At 37.3% G+C, this 18,773-nt stretch overlaps 1 pseudogene; it reads right to left on the reverse strand.

The window, feature by feature from the left end:
* Nucleotides 1–18,316, reverse strand: part of LOC127418216 (glycine receptor subunit beta-like) — a 35,750-nt pseudogene extending 17,434 nt beyond the window's left edge.
* Nucleotides 18,317–18,773: the final 457 nt, after the last annotated feature.

Below are 18,773 nucleotides of genomic sequence, written 5' to 3' on the forward strand. Positions count from 1 at the left end.
GGCTTCTTGAGTAGATGAATTCAACTTAAAAAATGCCATTCCAACTTTCTTTATTTTAAAAGTTCTAAGATCATCACAATTTTTTCATCTAATGTGTCCATTTCTTGTAGGAAAAAAGTTGAAGAAGACCTAAAATGTAAAGTGTATGTACTGGAGGTGGGTTATACTATGTCTGTAGGGGAGTAAATGTTGAATTTGTTCCAGGGAGGTATAATATGAAATAAACACGCTCTTTTTGAGGGTCTCTCAATAAGACACTAATCCCCTGCCACACACAGATACCCTGAGACAGAGCAAGCTATCCTGGGACAATGCCAAAAGTGAGAGAGGGCTCACGGAAGACCACCCAGCTCATGCTGTGATCCGGGTGGCATGGAGAAACACTATGGAAATACATTTTCCCCAGACATAACAGAATACAACATGATGCTCCTAAAGTCACTTCCCATCCAGAATGAAATGGCTCAGCGCCCATGATTTTATCTCAACTCTAAACTGGACCAGGTCCAATGAACAGCTGGCACAGTGACCAAAAAAACAATTCACATGAAGTGTGAAGACCTACAGTATGGAATTGTGTAACTTCATAAATAACTATTTAAATTCAGTAAATCTCTCCATTTTGATAAGCGTTTGCTAAATCAGGAAAGGTACAGATTAAAATACTATTTCCACAGCACATGTTTTATATAGCATGGAACTCGATGGCATCAATTTATGCCATCGACATATCTACAGCATTGACTAGTAAAAGACTCTTGAGAGCCTTATTCACTCAGCATGGTTTGCAGATAAAGCAGTGGAAGGATAATGAGAGAGGTGTCCACCACTGCTAAGGGACTGAACTTTCACATGGGATCAAATGGTAGGAGATGTAATTTGGGTGTCAGTGGTGAGGTGAAATCTTAGGGTCAACAGATGTATCAGATCTCCAATTCTCAGATCACTTTAAGTCCCCTGAGGTTTATTAAAAGCATTAAGAAGCCAATGAATGTGTTGGCTGTCATTCAAACATGAAGCCATAGCTTAGAGTGTAGTTCTTGTAATTTTGATATTATAGACTTTTAAGAGACTCTAATATTAATGGATGTATTTTATACAATATTCCTGTATAAAATAAAGAACACTTGCTTTTGTTATATATGTATGTTAAACATCCTTGTATTAAACGACATGGTAATTTGTTCCACTTTAAAATCACAAGCACAAGGCCTTGACATCTGATAAACTCGTGTTTGCTTTTTTATTTATTTATTTATTGCTGAAGTAAATAATGCGAGTAGGTGTAATCGGCACCTAAACCCATTTGTCACCATCTAGAAAGACAGAGGTTGGGTGCTTTGCTGGAAGAGAGCATTAACGTTCACCTCATGCTAATGAGGACGTCTCATTGAGATAAAGAGCAGGATGTTCTTCTGTGTAACATTATGAAAGTTTGCACTCTTTTCGTTGGCGAAGAAAAGGTCTGGTTTCCACAGGCATTTGAACATCTTTGGGTCGACAGTGAGCGAGTCGGACTTGAAGTCCTGAGGAAGTCGGAGTCTGGGGTCGTTCCAGCGCTGTCTCAAGATGTTTACACGATAGTCCTGTACGAAAAAATACAATGTTAAACTAAATCTAAACATCTAGGGGGAAAATTCACTAAACAGTTAAACCACTTTGGCGTGGGGTATTTCAACACAAAAATATGCATCTTATTCATTTACCATCTGCAATCCAGTTTGACTAGGTGCTAAATCTGCTCAAATGTGCTACACTATGAATATTTAAATTAAGTAACATGGCTTCTTTTAATGTAAATTAGACTTATTATACATTGCGCATTATTCACAAAAGTTAGAGGTATTTGCCTGGTGTAATTAATGTCACACATTATGTAAGTGGTAAACAGAATTTTTTTGTATGAAATGTTTATGTACAGTACAATTTCTTTTGGTAATGGCAGTAGTAATTAAATAAATAATAATCAAATGATGGAGAAGGGCATTTTAACTGGTCTTAGATTCAGGTGGACAATGTAAATGAGCAGACTTTCTGCATTTTAAAGAGTTGATTCAGGTTAGATGTCTACTACTTGACCCAAGCCCAACGAGACCTGACAAACCGTCAGGCTTTGGGTCCGTTTTTCAAGATGACTTCAGATTGAAGTTCGGGTTTGTATTTAAAGCTGACACACGCAATAGACAAGTTAGGGTCGTTCACACTGAATGTGTTTTTGCGTGTGTCTGTTTTTCAATTGTTTGTCTATGTAAACACACGCTTGACGGACGTCTTTGACCGTTGTGCCGTGTCTCGCTGTTTATTAAGCGTCTCATGCAGGACCGGCACATTTTTTATATACTGCGTCAAGTAAAAAAAATTATAAACGTTGTGCTGCGTTTAGCCTTTTAAGAGTAAATAAAGTTCAGGTTACAAAGAGGGCTTAATGTGACTGTTACACATGATTTCTTTCTTTTTTTATTTAATTAATACAATAAACTCAGAAACGTATAGACAAATAAAGACAAAGATATAAACAATGACATAGACCTACATAATATCATGATTTACACATGATTTCAAGTTGTTCTTCCCCGAGCAAAGTTTCAGCGCTTGATAAACAGTTAGCCAGTGTTATTTCTCTTTTGCTCTGGTGTAGTGAGGGGCCACCAGGCCTTGTTAAAACTGTGTATGTTTACTTCTAGTATACTGTAATGAATGTTGCCTATGATGCTTCAATAAAATACAGCCTACTGCAACAAATTTTCTTGCTTGGAGAAGAAATGATGAAGAAAATTAGCAATTTCAGGTTCAGGTCAGGTTAAGGCTTAAAATTTGATTGTACCGCTTGGGTCGGGTTGAGTCGGGACACATGATCTTAGGTATGGGCAGGGTTCAGGCTTCAAATCAATGCTCGTGCAGACATCTAATTCATGTGCCTGGATCACATTTGTGGACCGCAGTGCAATCATAGTAAAGTGTGGTAGATAGTGGTAGTCTGCTGCATCCTCTACAACCAAGGGCTCAGAACTGACCAGCGGGATCAGGAATTGCGCTGTGCAAATAGCGTTCGAGTGCTAAAACAAATCAGACAGCTTGTGCAAATAAATGCAGCTTTCATTCTTGAAATTCCCCCCTTAAATTATTCACAAAGTGTGCCACACACTGAATCGAATAAAAAAATAATAGACAACTTCTGCTTGAGATATTTCTTGAAAATCAAACTTTTTTGTGACACATAAAAGCTGAAAGCTTGCTGTGGGTGGGAGATGGAGGGCTAACACCTGTCTTTGTGTTAGGTGACAGGAATTGTGAGAAGCCCTGACTTGGACACAAAAACAGCACATTAGTCCTTTAGGCTGACAGAGGAGCCCAGGTGCCTTAGGCATCACCATGGCAACCAGCATTTCTCACGACCTCTGAGTGATGTTTTAAAAAATGCTCATCTCTGAAGTATCAGGGCTCCAATAATGGCTGGTATTGAAGTCGTGCAGCTGTGGAGCTCGGAGCGGCTCCTATTTACATTTCCAACTATTGCAAACATCAAGAGATGTGTGATGGGTGCCGGTGATGGCCTGAAATGAGGGCTCACGCTGTATCTGAGCACCTACACTGGGAAAAACACAGGCTTTGTTAAGTCAGATTGGCCCCAGATTCCCTGCTGGCTTGCGTGAGCATGAGGCTTTGAAGTGGCATTTTCTAGTGAAGCTTGTTTTGCTAGCACTGATACTGTGAAGACAGATGACATGCCAAATAAAATGCCCACACTCCAGCTGCGCTACAGAGCCAAGTGAAGCTGTTTTTTTGGGTATATGGGTGAATGTATGATTCACTTGGTATGTCCTGTTTTTCAGTCAAGCTTTAAACCTGGAAAATTCAGGATGTATTACACACACACACACACACACACACAATCAAGTGCCATGCATGGCATTTTGTCATGTTTATAAGTGTTGATCTGTTGGACTCTCCTGGCCAAATTTTAAAGGTACGCTTCACCCTCATGTTGTTCCAAACCCACATGACTTTCTGTCTTCCGTGTAACATAAAAGGAGATGTGTGGCGAGCAGGGTGGGGCCAAGCAGTGTCTGGGCAGAGCGAGGCCAGGAAGATAAGTGGTGAATGAGGTCCACCTGTGTGCCACACTGGCCTCGCATTCCAGTGAGGGGCAGTGGGAGTATTTAAGGAGAGGAGACAGCGGCAGATGAGAGAGAGAGAGAGAGAGAGCACGAAGCTGACTGTGTGTAGTGTTGAGTTGAAAAGCCAACAGAGTTTATGTGTAGTGAAGCTGAAAAGCATAACGTAGTATGTTATTGTGTGCGACTGAAAAGTGCAACAATAAATGTCTACGTGTTTTGACAAGCCGGCCCCAGCTTCCTCCTTTCCACGAACGGTTACAAGATGTTAAGCAAAATGTTAGCCACATTCACCATTAGCTTTCATTGTGTGGAAAAACGACTGAGTGAGAAAATACTGAGTGAATCATAATTTTCATTTCTGGGTGAACTGTTTTTTTAATAAAGTGCAGATAGGTGCAATAAGTTCTCCAACTACCGTGGTAGGCAAAGTGCCCTACTTCTGAGTCAGGTCTCTGGTGAGGTTGTGAATAGCCTTTTTGTATTTCTGTCTTTTGCCACCTGTGCAGGTACACATTTAGGCTAACCACAGCAGGAATAGTGTGCTGGCTCCTTAGGTGATGCAACACAACTAAATGGCGCCTCCTTTCTAGACTTATTAAAGCTCTTTTTCATGCAATTCTCTGAACAAGAGGTTTTCAACACAAAGACACCATGCAATAGTGAGCAAAAAACATGACCCTGTGATCTGTTTCCAGGGGAAATGTATTTAGTAGAGGTGACCTGAGACACTTTGGCATGATGGGTTGTTTATGGGTGTCACTGCTCGTAAAGAGCCAGACACAAGACAGCAGGTTCTGGAGTTGATTCTTCTCCCCGGTGGAGTGTTAAGTAAATGCGTCAAGCCCAAAATAAAGCACATAGTTATGAATCCAATCGTATGTCTGGTGGGAGCTATCTGACATTTTCAAAAGTCCTCTAAAACTCAAATTGTTCTGTGAAATGTGTTCCTATTAAAACAATCATGTAACAAAATGAATGAGACTGAGCTACAATTACTATTTTGATTTAATCAATGACTCCAATATCAATGGCATTTTATATTAAAAAATAAATAAATAAAAAAATAAAAATAAAATTGAAAGGAAAATGCATGACTTAATTCTGGAGAACTTAAACACATCTATCAAAAAGTTGATTGATCAAATAAAGGGAATAATTCATAAGGCAAATGTCACTTTTTGACTGATTTATGTACGGCTTCCTTTGATGAACATATTAACATTCTGAAAGTGGACAGATTTTGTTGTACAGTGACATTAAAAGGGAACTGGTTGATTAAAGAGGACTTGCTCAAACCTTGATTTTAAATGAATCATTGACATTTACAGTGTCATAACAATTGCAGTTATGAAAGCAGGCAGATGTAGAGAAAAAAAAATGCATGTAATTTATTGATAAGGTAATGTTTAGGAACATAGGCTGCTATTTTTGGACAAAACATGGCAAATATAGATGCATTCTTAAGTGTTTGATAGTTCTACTTTTGCAGTTAATTAGACACTGAATTTAAGCATGTAGGATATGTATGAAAAGGTAAAAGTAATGTGGAATACCATAGTGGTCTCTTGGATGGACCCAAAGCTGTTGATGAATATGTTCACACGGTCCTCAACAGGAACACCTAAAAAAAAAAAAAAAAACTAAATAAATAAACGCATTCAGGCAATTACCTCTATCAAACAAGACGTACCGAAAGACTGTGATGTAAGCGTAATACTGCTAACATTTTTAATAGTGAACTTTCTCACAGACTATTACGGGTAACTTGAACTATTTGGTTTATATCATGAAACAAAAGTTTTCATTTTGTGTACACAGTTTGGAAAGCATGGCATTATAGGAAAAAAATGTCCAACTACTCCACGGCTATTCCTATTCCCAAGATTATAACGTTGCCTTTAATGACTGCCAGGAGCTTTCATCTTGGCCAGATATGAAGAGCAGCTGGCTGGCTATAGGGAGCAATAACACTGAATCATACAGTGAGCTCTTAACACTCAGATCAAAGGCCCCACAAATCCACATTTACATTGAATTCCAGCAAGCAAGGAAGCGCTAGTGGTTTTCACTTTTTACAACTTGCTTCATTATATCTGGAAATGATGCCAACGGTAGTATAAACTGATATTACTTATCTACCACAATGTTTATACATACAATAAAACATGCTTCATAATTCTTTATAATTGATCTGTATAAATAAATACAGCAACTGAGTAGGCATGCAAAAACAAATGTGAAAAATAGTAACAAATGAACAACATCAGAGACAGTACCAATAAAGAGTACCAACATAAGAACAAATTTAATCTAGAAAAGGAAAGTTTGTCAAGACCAACTTTGAATGCTTAAAAAGATTTTAAGCCTTGTAGTTGTTGAATAATAGAGACATTTTAGGTTTGAAGGTTATAAGCCTTGTGTAGTTTAAATTCTTGGGCAATTCTTGAAACTAAGTGGCTGCTTGTGTTTTCTGGGTGGTTGCCAAGCAGTTGCAAAGGTGTTCTGGGTGGTTGCTATGTGGTTACAAAGGTGTTCTGGGTGGTTTCTAGGGTGTTGCTAGGTGGTTGCTAAGGTGTACTGGGTGGCTACTAGGGCATTCCGGATGTTTGCTAGAACTTTGTAACAGTAGGTGGCTGCTAAGATGTTCTGGGTAGTTTCTAGGCGCTTACTACGGATTTCTGGCAGAGACTATTTAGCAGAGATGGGCCACTTTTATTAAAAAGAATGGGAGAAATTGGAACATCAAACAGCCAACAGATGTAGAAAAGGAAGTTCCGCCTTACAGGTAAAAGAGCCAATCACCTTTTACATACAGACATCACCTGTCAATTAACTCAAGAACACACATACGCTTTAGATAGACAAGCCGGGAAAATATAATGTTTTTTAGCGTGATCTGTGCCAAAGAAGCACAAATTATGATACCAGTGTTGTCAGATTTTACTGCTGATTTTAAATATGTTCTTTGATCGTAATCTTGACTAACTGATTTGAAGATTTCGGTCTTTCCCAATTTAAGTAAATAGGAGCTGTACTTGTATGCCGCTTGCTTTACATAGAAAGCTGCCCAGCCTGCCCAAGAGTGTTCCAAAGATGGCCGCCAAGTGGATTGACTTGCCTTGAAAGGTACTTTGGTTCTGGGTGGTTGCTTGCCAGTTGCAAGGCGGCTGCTAAGGTATTATGGGTTGTTTCCAAGCGGTGGTTAGGACATTCTGGGTGGTTGCTAGGGCACTGGTAGGTGGTTGTTAAAGGAATATTCTGGGTTCAATTAGATATGTTCAATTGCGAGCATTTGACCAAAAAATAAAATAAAAATTAATCATCATTTACTAGGATTACAGGGTTTACGTCATTATGGCAATGAAGTTGTAAAATTGGATATAATTTTACACAGAAAAGGTTAGTAAGCGATTTTATCAGACAAAAATCATTTTAACATGTATATTGTTTACATCTTGTGGCTATAATTTTGAAACAGTGAGTATTAGCTTGGAAAATACCAGAAGATTAGGTCAAGCCTTTAGACAATTAGTTTTTGATAGGCTAATTGGCTAATTGGAGTCAATTGGAGGTGTAACTGTGGATGTATTTTAAGGCCTACCTTCAAACTCAGTGCCTCTTTGCTTGACATCATGGGAAAATCAAAAGAAATCAGCCAAGACCTCAGAAAAAAAAAATTGTGGAACTCCACAAGTCTGGTTCATCCTTGTGAGCAATTTCCAAATGCCTGAAGGTACTACGTTCATCTGTACAAACAACAGAACGCAAGTACAAATACCATGGGACTATACAGCCATCATACCGCTCAGGAAGAAGACACACTCTGTCTCCTAGAGATGAATGTAGTTTGATGTGAAAAGTGCAAATCAATCCCAGAACAACAGCAAAGGACCTTGTGAAGATGCTGGAGGAAACAGGTAGACAAGTATCTATATCCACATTAAAACGTGTCTTATATCAACATAACCTGAAAGGCTGCTCAGCAAGGAAGGAGCCAGTGCTCCAAAACCGCCATAAAAAAGCCAGGCTACAGTTTGCAAGTGCACATGGGGACAAAGATCTTACTTTTTGGAGAAATTTTCTCTGGTCTGATGAAACAAATACTGAACATTTTGGCCATAATGACCATCGTTATGTTTGGAGGAAAAAGGGTGAGGCTTAAAAAGCTGAAGAACACCATCCCAACTGTGAAGCATGGGGGTGGCAGCATCATGTTGTGGGGGTGCTTTGCTGTAGGAGTGATTGGTGCACTTCACAAAATAGATGGCAAGATGTGGAAGGAAAATTATGCGGATATATTGAAGCAACATCTCAAGACATCAGTCATGAAGTTAATGCTCTGTCGCAAATTGGTCTTCCAAATGGAAAATGATAACAAGCATACCTCCAAAGCTGTGGCAAAATGGCTTATGGACAACAAAGTCCAGGTATTGGAGTGGTCTTCACAAAGCCTTGACCTCAATCCTCAAACTTATTGTGAGAAGCTTGTGGAAGGCTACCCAAAACATTTGACCCAAGTTAAACAATTTAAAGGCAATGCTACCAAATACTAACAAAGTGTGTGTAAACTTCTGACCCACTGGGAATGTGATGAAATAAATAATTCTCTCTACTATTATTCCAACATTTCACATTCTTAAAATAAAGTGGTAATCCTAACTGACCTAAGACAGGGAATGTTTTCTATTATTAAATGTCAGGAATTGTGAAAAACTGAGTTTAAATGTATTTGGCTAAGGTGTATGTAAACGTCTTCAACTGTAGGTCAAAATTAATTTTTCCAGTAATCAACATTTTGCCACAAATGTTGTCGATTGAGCTTTACTTGTATTGAACCCCAAATATTCTTTAAGTTGTTCTGGAGTATTCTGGGTGGGTGTACAATGACAGTTTTGTCAAGCCAACATAATGAGTCTTGTTCATAATTATCTGTATACATATAGCATGGCACTAAAAGTGTATGCAAAGACCATCACATGATGGCACATAGCAGTAGTTAAGCACTGACCTTTGAAGTTGGGCTGGATTCTAGGGTCATAGGTGATCAAAAGCCTGTTAAGGATGTTACTGGTAGAATTTGCTGGAACCCGTGCCAGGTCCTCTGATGACAGCTGCCTGAAGGGACCAAAGAGTAGGTATAACATACAGGGTGCAACAGTCAACAATAAGAATAAACCTATATTAAAGGTGCACTTGGTATTTTTTTATGTTGTTCTGACACCTTGCGGAATAGATCTAGCATTAAGCACAACCAAACGTGTTCAGTTACTGAACTCATTTACAGTTACAAAGCGAGTAATACACGGCTGGTCATATGATCTCAACATGGCAGTGCTCATGACTGTACGCCCTGCGCCATTTGAAATAAAGCAGCCTGATGAGACTGATTTGACTAGAGTCTTCATTTCATGTGAGTGTACACCATTTTAAACATAAAAAAATAAATAAAATACTATTCTATTTACTGTATGCAATTTAATTTTATTTAAAAGTTTAAGAGTTAGCAAAATATCACCATAAGTCATACAAATTTTTCATTACACTATGATGGAATTAATTCTTTTTCACTATACTATTTTAAAGGGGGGCATTTCCATGAACAAATAAATATAACATGCACAGTTACACACAGACAGTATATTGTGACACTGATGTGAGTTTCTTCATTCGCTATAGTGTTAAGTACACACAACATTAAAGCAGATTCAACTCTGGGTGAGGGGGCTGGATGCAGTAGCATGATCAAAGTGAACTTGCCAAGTGTTTTCCGCTCTAAGCCCTCCATGGAGGAGATGTGCACTAGAGCTACACGATTAATCATTAAACAGATCACAGACGGGACAAATTGTTCAAAATGTCAGATCTGTGTGACATCTAAATGTATATAAGCTGCATGCTGTCTGTTATAGGCATTCAGGCATTCTTACTATATCAAATCAGTATTAATGTATATCTAATAATCACAGTAAGTGATTTAAGTAGTTTTATTTTGCATTAAATTACTTTTGTTAATGTTTTTATATTATAATTTTTTTTTTTATGTTTAATTGCTACTGATGTTTATTTTAATTACTGGCTCTTAAATAATTCCTTTTAGCTTGAAGCAATTTTTACAACAGAAAAACTGAAGGCCTCATTGATATAATTTAAATTGTTAATATTATTTATTCTTTAAACTTTTGTAAAATAACAGTGTTTTATTGCATATTTGCTTACCAGAGTAACACCAAGTTAACATAGAACTGCTAATGAAGCTTTTTTCCCCTTTTTTCTTTTTACTTAGCATGTGAGAAATAGGCTAAATCGTTTTATGTATTTTTTATGCACTTTTTTAAGAGGATTATTATTTTATTTGTATTCATTGTTTTGCAATAATAACAAGGAGCTGTTTGGTTTAGAATGTATTTGTTGCAGCCTCTTGTGGACTTAGGACATTTTAAATTTATATATTTGATTTACAATTTTATTGCATTTTTGCATAGATTGAAGCAGAGAACATTTTGTTAGAACCTCTTGTAAATGACATGTTACTTTGTTTAGTACCCTTATGTCCAGGTTTTGTAAATCACTGAAATAAGCATTTTTTTCTTCAGAATCACGAGAGAATCGTGATATTTATTCTAAGCAAAAAAATCATGATTCTCAATTTATCCAGAATCATGCAGCTCTAACGTGCACTGCTGGAGATGAACTGCAGCAAGACAGAATGAGCAAAACTTGGGCAGCAAAAATGAACCCACACCCCAAGGACCCATTACCATGCTAACTCTTTAATTTCAACTAAGTACACAGATTTACAATATTTGAAAAAAACTTTACATAGTATGATTAATTACGTAGTCATGCTTGTGCCAAAAGACAAATTATTGAAAAAATAAATTGAAATTAAACTTGAAATTACTAACCCTCGATCAACTTATTAGCACAAGTAAAAGCAGCAAATGCTTTCAAATTCTCAAACCACTCATTTTTTTATATAATTTGGTTAACTGTTTCTGTGTTTCTCTCTAGATAATGTCTACAATCAAATGCTAGGGTAGCAATGTTGATTGAAAATAAAACCACAAAATGTGGAATACAAATTCACTTACGAAGGACAGTAAATCTGTTTTCCTTTCTTATTTCCCTTCTTTGACGACTTTTCTTTGGTGAATCCTCTCTCCATCCATAGACAGATGAGGAGCAATACGAAAATCACCTTTAGCACCTTCATATTACAGCAAGCCTGGAGGGATAGAAAAGAGAATCATCTAAATTAAGAGTAAATAATGCAGTATCAAAGTACAGGTGCATCTAAGTTTAGAGCAGGCTCTGCTTAGAAGGCTCAGGTCTCTCAGAGTGTACGACAGACCGCTAGAGATGTTTGAACAGATTATAGCAGGTGGGCTTCTCAAATTTTTGGTTTGTAACTGGAATTTTGCTACCTGTGCACTGCAGAGACCAATACATGATTCTCATTTTGCTCTCCCACTCTTACTTTTAAACAGCATGTCATAATAATTTTCTCAAGTTGTACAGTAGGGTATTTTGTTCTGTTATTTATCTCATTGTTTGAATAATCCAATATTTTGGCTTATGAATACAGCTAGAAACTATTTTTCAGGTCTTATGTTTTTTGTTCAGCAGAGCACTAGCATTCCCATTCTTTCAATGGATAACAGTGTCCTCACACACACACTACCGGTCAAAAGTTTTGAAACACCTGACTGAAATGTTTCTCATGATCTTAAAAATCTTTTGATCTGAAGGTGTATGATTAAATGTTTGAAATTAGTTTTGTAGACAAAAATATAATTGTGCCACCATATTAATTTATTTCATTATATAAAAAAAAAAAGTTTTTCAAATTGATGACTTGGACCAAATAATAAAGAAAAGCAGCCAATAAGTGCCTAACATAGATGGGAACTCCTTTAATACTGTTTAAAAAGCATCCCAGGGTGATACCTCAAGAAGTTGGTTGAGAAAATGTCAAGAGTACATTTCTGCAAAATCTAGGCAAAGGGTGACTACTCTGAAGATGCTAAAATATAACACAGTTTTGATTCATTTTGGATTTTTTTAGTCATAACATAATTCCCATAGTTCCATTTATGTTATTCCATAGTTTTGATGACTTTACTATTATTCTAAAATGTGAAAAAAAAAAATGATAATAAAGAATGAGTAAGTGTTTCAAAACTTTTGACCAGTAGTGTCTATCGATCAGCCACAACATTAAAACCACCTGCCTAATATTGTGTAGGTCCCCCTCGTGCTGCCAAAACAGCTGTTGGGCCTCATGTATTCAGATAGAAGACACAGGCAGGCCTAACACAGTCGTAAAAACCTAACTCAAGCCCCCACATTCCAAGTTGTAAATCTTACTGATAAAAATCGCGCCAAAATCAAACAAAGGGAGTCCAAAACAGACTACAAATCCCATGAAGCCTTGCTCACTAAAGGATAGAACTCTCAACTCCTATTGGATGAGGCACACAACAGAACGTCCCTCAAACATGACATCATCAGGAGTTGAAATACCTCTGAAATGCTTTCGAGATTTGCTTCCAGCGACTTTGCTTGCAGTGTGTGGACGCAGTTCAACGCTGCTCTCATGTGCAACCTCGTGGCACAAGGAAGTAACGTCCGACTTGAAACTGTAACCATACAATCTCCATCTCGCTGGACGAGTTGAGATTACTCTGTGTTCAACAGAACACTCTAACGAATCCGAAGCAGACCACCGAGCAATTTGCATCTTCATCCGTTTGCCTACAGAAGTGAAGAGATTAAAGATTTCTCTTCCATCTTCAATCAAGTCGACATTTCTGAGTTCTCCGCCAGCCCGCCGAGAATCAACAGCCGTACCGCCCGCCGACAGAGCGAGGAAACGGCCTCCCATCATCACCCGAGCCTCAAGGAACCGGGTCAGAGTTAAAGGACGGAGGAAAACACATTCTACCTGTGTCCTCATGCGATTCAAGTAAGAGGTTTACGTCTGGGCAGAGATAGAATATTATAGTGTGTTATTCTTGTGTTTCAAGGTTTTTTTTTGTACAGTTTACGGACCGCCATGTCCGCTCATTATTAATACTCAGGGTATTAATTATCACAAATTTGTTTTGCTGTATTGTGGTCCAACCGAATTGGATTGTTGTGCAATTTCGCCATCGTGGGTGAGACAGCAACTGAGTTCATCCATTAAAGAGTCAAATAACGCGTGACTTTTACGAGCCGTCCACCGCGTCTCTGAGTGATAAACTGACAGCTGTTTTCTCTCCCATGATCGCGAAATAGACTTTAGGGCCGTCATCTCTCTCTCTCTCGTACTAACCACACACCTACACCCACACACACACACCTTATGTGTTATAGAATTATTTTTATTTCCATATCTAATCATATCACTGTTTAGTTTGTAGTTGTAAGTCGGAAGTTTATTGACTGCATTGTATTAATTATTAATTGATATTACTGCATAAATAAACTTTTGTTTATATTACAAAGAGAAGTGTTTTGGTTTGTTTTGCATACACCTTTGTCATGCTGACGGGATTTCAGTGCTCGGATTCAAACCTTCATTCATTGTTTTTTTTTCCCGAAAATCGATATTCTTCGGATGTCGATTTTCCTAAGAAAACAATCTAATATTGAGACTGTTTTACTATTTGGTTATTAGTCCCTGATTCCAGGGTGGTGCCCTGTCAATATTAATCCTTATTAATATTCTATTGATTTTTGATAATTGATAATTATCTTTGATGATTGAATTTGAATGATCAATAAGCTAGTGTTAATTGTAATTAATGTTTCATCGATGTTAACAATTAATGATTATCTTTGATAATTGTTGATTTAAAGGATTTTAAAAAGCTAACATTGATTCTCATCAAAGTTCTATTGATTTTAATAATTAATAATTATCTTTGATAATTAGTCATTATTGCTAATAACCAAACTTGCTCCTAAACGTAGCACACTACATTTACTGGAGCCCCATATGAGGTTTTAATGAGTTAGATTCAATTAATTAATTTAAATATTAATTCATAACTAAAGAAATAATTATTAATTATTTCTGATAGTAAAACTGATCTAAACAACCAGTAAAGCCCTACACAGCGCCAACCCGCATCTCAGAATAGCATTCTGAGATGCTATCCTTCTCACCACAATTGTACAGAGTGGTTACCTGAGTTACCGTAGACTTTGTCAGTTCGAACCAGTCTGGCCATTCTCTGCAGACCTCTCTTATCAACAAGGCATTTCCGCCCGCAGAACTGCCACTCACTGGATGTTTTTTGTTGTTGTTGTTTTGACACTATTCGGACTAAATTCTAGAGACTGTTGTGTGTGAAAATCCCAGGAGATCAGCAGTTACAGAAATACTCAAACCAGCCCATCTGGCACCAACAATCATGCCACAGTTCAAATCACTGAGATCACATTTTTTCCCCATTCTGATGGTTGATGTGAACATTAACTGAAGCTCCTGACCCATATCTGCATGATTTTATGCACTGCAGCCACACGATTGGTTGTTTAGATAATCACACGGATGATTGTTGGTGCCAAACAGGCTGGTTTGAGTTGGGTCACATGTTTCCTTGCCATTATTTTGAGGTATATGGTCTTTTTATCTCACCAACATTTAATTCAGTCTGCAACCAGACATTCAAAACTCGGGAGAATATACTTTCTTTTGCCTTGGGGTTATAGATTCTGCAGTGGGGGAGCACAACTGCTGGAAAACGGTGCAATGAACTGCCTTTATGCGTGAAACCGAGAAGTAAGTTAGTGCAGCTTCTTCTGTTTGGTGATGTTTATGAACCTGTGCTTGAGCGCAACGTCATTCATCTGCAGCACTGGCGCAGGCGCACATTGGTCAGAGTGGAAGAAATGCGATTAAAGCATCTGCATGTCTGTATAAAGTGATTAAAATAGGAGTGCCCCACATGTCTTACTGCGATTATCATTAATCTGATTATTAGCATAATCACAATAAAATAATCACAGTATTCTGTTTAGGGATACACTGATACCACTTTTTCTCTTCCAATCCGATTCCGTTATCGGAAATTTCTGTATCGGCCAATACCGATCCCAAGCCGATGCCAGTGTTGTTTTTTTGCATAATCAGTTTAGAATATCTTTACATTATTATGTGGAACTAATTGGGAGTACTCTTTAATATGTAAGAAACACAAACCTCTAACTACACATTATTTCAATATAAATGCATTGCTTATTAAGAAACACTTTATTATTAACTAGTATACTGGATAATGTAGCAGCAAAATTAACAGTAATTCCAGTCTTCAAGTCTTCAGTAGAAAAGAAACCCGGGTTTTTTTTATATTTATGTTTCAACTTGCATCTGGACTTTAAATTCAGGTTTAGATTCAGATCTCTTTTTTGTTCAATTTAGTTGAAAGACAGCAGTCCACTTTTCATTCACACAGTTATTTTTTGGAACCCATTCAACATAAATATTGTTATAAATTGTAAACAAATACTAATGATGACAATAATAATAATAATAATAATAGTTATTAATATTATTATTATTGACTTTTAATTTTAATTTTAAATACAACAGTATTTAAACAGTATTTAACAGTGAGTTTGTGTCAAAAGAGCAGCACCATTCACTAACGCGCTGGCACTGCACAGCCTTTTGTGATTCACAGAGCTATCGCACGTCTTCAAGTGGCTTTGAATAAAATGCACGAGTCATATGAACTGCTTTAATGGTGTTTTTATGGTTTTATGGAGCTTGACATTAACGAACATGACTAACACACTGTATCGGATTTGGATCGGGCTCGTCGGAGCGATACCCTTTCCGTCTAAAAGCTTCAGTATCGGAGCCGATACTGATCCAGGTATCGGATCGGTGCATTCCTAATTCTGTTTATAGTTTAATCGCAGTATTGCATTATAATCACATTATGAGGGTGCATGTAAATGTAGCCATTGTCGATTACCAGAGAAAATTATTTAGATTCACCTCTCAGTTTGTAAAAACAAACAAAACATGCACTTACAATAGAAGTCTATGGGGCAAGGCATTCCGGAGAGTTTAAAAGCAGATGTGTGTTAGAAGCTTGTATATTAATTCTATCTTGCACAAATCTGTGTTATTTTAGCTGTGAAGTTAACATGCATATTCTTTACGTCTTGTGGCTATAATTTTGAAACAGTGAGTATTTTATTTAATTTTGAAACAGAAGTAAATTATCCTTTTAGAGGTGGAACTACTGTTCTAAGTTCATTCTGTTCTAATGAACAGCTAGTAAGCATTACCGATGACCCTTTGCATCCTTGCTTGGATTTCATGCGAAAGTTAGTGGTATTACTGAATTTACAATATACATTAAAATATTGTCTATAACTCTACACAGATAAGGTTAGTACAGTATGCAGTTCTTTTTTTATTATTATTATTTATTGCTTAATTTTCTTGTTTCATTTGAGCAAGAAAACAAATCTAAACAATGAAGGCCTACATGTCACAAGTTTGAAACATGCCAAACATCAACCTACTCAACAGTGTACACATGTACAGTTTTTTAGTACTACACAGCCATCGATGAGTGTCCAAGAAGTAGAGGAGAGGAAGCATTTGGAAAGATCAGCATGAGGAATTCCCCTCCGAGGAACACTGCCAGAAGACTCCCCTGTCTAGACTCTTCCACCCTACACCTCTGAAGGCCTGATTCTTGGCCAGTGCATTGATCATCATCTTAACTGAAACAAGCCAGCATTCACACACACTCCTGCAATCTCTCACTCATTCCATCACTATTATTACCACCAGATGCTAGTGCTTCTCTTTACCATCCCTCCATATCTCGCAATCTCTTTCTCTCTTATTCCCTCTCTTTCTTCCTGATTAAGCGGTCATGGCAATTTGAGTTTAATGTTACTTTTTGGAAACACACACACGCACACACACACACACACACACACACACACACACACACACACAGAAACACTGACTGCAGGACTAAATATAAAGAACAAAAATTAAATGAATGGATTATAATGTTTTAGTAGGTAAATAGAAGATGATTTAAGGAAAAAAGAGGGATGGTTCCGCTTTATTTCCAGAATAGCCAGAATGTTAGTAAACTTGACCCTTATTCGATTGAAACACTCCTCCTATTCTTGGCTGCTTGCCCTTAGTTAGTCTGACTGCTTTATTCATGGCTACAAATGCTTACTCTGTTCCACTTAGAGTACACAAGTGATGCCCATTTATCATATAATGATCTCTGACCTGTAACATTATGATGTCCTTTAACCTAAGGATATACCTCCAGAAGGGAAGAATTAGAGGTAACTGAGGTGGAATATCTAAAATTCTATATTCTAAGGCTAAATTTCACTTCAAATGTGCCATGCAAATCAATACATCTATCTATATGCAACCAAGAAATGTAGGAATATTTAAACTGAATGTACTTGTATGCATAGGAATATATTGATAAAAACATATAAGTTAACAAGCAACTAGCCAGTATTGGACTCAATAATAGAAATAAAAACTCGATTCAAAGGTAACAATAATAAGGCACATACATAATTTTGGCCTGAGAGATAATTCCCCATTAGCTAAAATTACACTCTTACCATACACATGCATACTTCTATTTTGATGTGTTAATGCAAATACATAACGGTTTAACAACGACCTGGGGATGCTTTGAGCGTCAAGTTAAAGAAGTTGCAGTCAGGCGTGATAGAAAAATAAACCAGGGTAATACATCAGATGGGAGAGAGGGCAAACACACAGCAACAGCATTCTCCGTGACGACGACGACGACGAGGTGGGTTGGTATAACGATCGGGGGAAACACTACACAGAATGACAACATTTTATGTGCGTTGCATATCCCTCGTGCATCATACACATTTAAAACGCTAAATAATCGCTGTTCTTTTAAAATATCACTTACCATTTCAATATGGTAGCCGTTGTGTTTTTCCACAGATTCGATCCAGCAAGCTGACGGTGCAGGCAAACTGTCTTTAAAGAGTTTTCATCGCCAGTCACGGTCTCTATATCGCATTCTGCTCGTCGTTCTCTCAGTGCGCGTGAATAACGCCCGTCGCAATAGTGTGCATTACAACAGTCCTTTGTATCTGTCCAATCTATTTTGTTTGATTTATCTGAACATAATTTATATTGCCGCTTGCATTGGTAAAGAGCTGCCAAGATGGAGCCTTGTGTGTGCACCTGTCATGCAACATGCGCAGTAGCAAGCTGCACAGGGACAGAATTAATCATATAGCTTCCTCAGCAGCATCACTGGAAAGTAATGCAAGACCATCAGACTTGCTCTGCCATTTCAGCAAAAGCAAAGCACTCCTGAAAATGAATATCACATGCACTATTCAATATTGTACCTATATGATTGATGTATTGCCAAAATAAATAAATTGCACAACAAATCTTTGTCATAAAGCCTTCATGTATTTAGGTGTAAATATTTAAATAATTAAGCTTATTAAATTCTGTTAGTTTATTATTATATTATATTATATTATATTATATTATATTATATTATATAGAGGAGACAGAGGCTCCAGTGAATATTTCTCAGGGTAGGTTTATTTTTATTTAATGTAAATTTCTGCATAGCCACATACCTTAAAATGCAATTGAAC

The sequence above is a fragment of the Myxocyprinus asiaticus genome, chromosome 27, assembly GCF_019703515.2.
Source record: "Myxocyprinus asiaticus isolate MX2 ecotype Aquarium Trade chromosome 27, UBuf_Myxa_2, whole genome shotgun sequence".
In the NCBI taxonomy this organism is placed as follows: Eukaryota; Metazoa; Chordata; class Actinopteri; order Cypriniformes; family Catostomidae; genus Myxocyprinus; species Myxocyprinus asiaticus.